The sequence below is a fragment of the Syngnathoides biaculeatus genome, chromosome 3 (assembly GCF_019802595.1).
Source record: "Syngnathoides biaculeatus isolate LvHL_M chromosome 3, ASM1980259v1, whole genome shotgun sequence".
Lineage (NCBI taxonomy): Eukaryota > Metazoa > Chordata > Actinopteri > Syngnathiformes > Syngnathidae > Syngnathoides > Syngnathoides biaculeatus.
The window spans coordinates 16,190,432-16,192,808 of NC_084642.1; the positions used below are offsets into that span (position 1 = coordinate 16,190,432).

General features: G+C 43.1%; 1 pseudogene; it reads right to left on the bottom strand.

Moving 5' to 3' along the window:
• Positions 1 to 619: 619 nt before the first annotated feature.
• On the bottom strand, positions 620 to 738 carry LOC133498720 (5S ribosomal RNA; annotated as a pseudogene).
• Positions 739 to 2,377: the final 1,639 nt, after the last annotated feature.

Genomic DNA, 2,377 nt, shown 5'->3' on the forward strand with positions numbered 1-2,377 from the left:
AACAGAGAAGCAAATGGCCACAGAAGAGGAAACAGAATGATCGTGAGACAGTGGGGATATTCTGAGAGGCTGTTGGTAATGATCAAACATCCTATTTACTGACTACTGCCTTGCTTTTCGAGATTAATATTTAAGGATATTATTTTAAAACACTATGTCGAGCGCAGGGCGGCATATTCAAAGGCGGGAGCTCTGTGCCACTGTGGACGTGAACACAGAAGTCGACTTCAATCGTGTCCACCGAAAGAGGCTCCTCTCTTTAAAATGTAGCCCGCTCCTAGATCACGATGCGAAACCTCAGGGATCCGTGTGTTGTCGCTACTCTTGGCTGGTGTGGCAACAGACAACGCGAGCGTGTACCCTCATGAAATGCAGTATGAGATGGTGATACCTCCTGGCATTTAAATAGACTATGTACCTTTTGTGTGCCCCTCCATACCTGTGGGATATGATTTCAAAAATCTAGTAATAATCATGCTTCTTTCTTCTTTTCCTTTCGGCTTGTCCCGTTAGGGGTCGTCACAGCGTATCATCTCAGATGAACGCATATTTGTTCGGCACAGTTTTGCGCCGGATGCCCTACCTGATGCAACCCCTCTGCATTTTAGCCGGGGAGAGAAGCTTACAGCACCTGGTATTCCCAGGCGGTCTCCCATCCAAGTACTAACCAGGACCAAACCCGCTTGGCTTCTGAGATCTGACAAGATTGGGCGTTCTCATGTTAGCGTGGCCATAAACTATTGTATTAATGATGTTAACGATAAGGATGGTAATCTTGGGTTCAATAAATTGATTTGTACAATGAATGGAGGGTTTGATGGCCACGTTCATATTTTCAATTAATTCATTGCAAATTAAACGCTTGCATCGGGCGCGTGTCAAATGTGCTGCAGCACTCAGATCGTCTGCAAAATTAGCAAATGCACATCGAGCCCCGTGCTTGCATGAAAATCTGGATACGGCAGTTATTGCGTTCCGCCGCAAATGGGCCATCTACGTAAAAATAGCCCATGGAGTGCTGAATCAGTCTCTGCTCTTACTTTTTTCCTGATTTTTAAACAGTTTTTTTAAAGGACTAAATATGTCTCTTTTCTCTATCAAAAAAGTGTCAATCATGACACTGAAGTATTGAACCGTGAGTTTTGTAGATCGTTACACAGGTGTGTGTGTGAGAGAGAGAGAGAGAGAGAAAACTGAATGGCTAATGAACAATTAGCATGTCTCATTCCGAGTGCTGTATTAAATGTAGTTGAACACTTTTCCAAAACTACAGAGACAAATCTTCAACAGCAACAATAATTCTATCGTACCTCAAAATCTGCCGTCAACAGAAGCAGATGTAAAGTCCTTAAACAACGCGTGGCATTTCCCATTTTCCCCCTCCTGTGCGCCCAGCGGCGATGTCATTAAAGGCATCAGTTCGGAGCTAAATGGTGAAAGAAAGAAAGGGAAAAAAAACGCTAAGGATTTTGTCTCTCTATCGAGCGGCCCACTGGAGAATAGAACCCGGTAGGAGAGTGTTTATTCAGAGGGCTAATGCCAATAGCCATTCCCGATCGATTTGTTCGAGGGAGGCTGCTGCCGGGGGGGGACGGCAAACAAAAAACTTCACAGTTGGACCCATTTACTTACACTAAAAAGTACTGTGGCCCAATAGAAGTGACATTTGCAAAAAAAAGAAGCATCCAAGAGCGAGCGCTGAAGAAAGATTGGTACTGTTGAAAGATTTTTTTTTTCTGTCCGCGGGCAGTAATCCACCCTGTGGTTTGGCTTTGTACTCCTGCTAGCACCCTGGCAACATCCAATTTCCTGTTGGGTTTGTAAAGAAAAAGTAAGAAATATTGCAGACTTGGAGTCAAAAGTTGGCCAACAACTGCGAAGGTGACCTTTATGTTGTTCGCCTTGCCATATTTGTACTTTTTGACCGCAACACTGAGGGCTCCTGACTACTTGTTGGTGAGATATTTTTCCAAAGTCCTCCCCTTATAATACTAGAAGGTAACTTTAAATAAAAGTAACTCCCGTCCATAACCCCTAGATGCCCAAGGAATTATTTTGTTTAAACCCTTTTCACCTAAATATCCATGACTTGTTCAATAAAAAGGAATTGAATCAAATTCAATATGTATCATTGCTGCCTGACATGCACGGCTTCCACTTACAACATGGCTGCGAACAGAAAGTTGTTCATTTACAAAAAGACAGTCAGTAATGGCAACTTAACAATTTGGCCACTATATTTAGTGGCTTTTCCAACAGCTAACGTTTTTCATTCCCACTCGGAAATGGCAACTTGAGCAGAATCATTCCACATTGTGTTCTGAAAACAGGAAAGTCGCCCAGAAGAAGGCAATCACAAAGTCAATTGCACTGAACA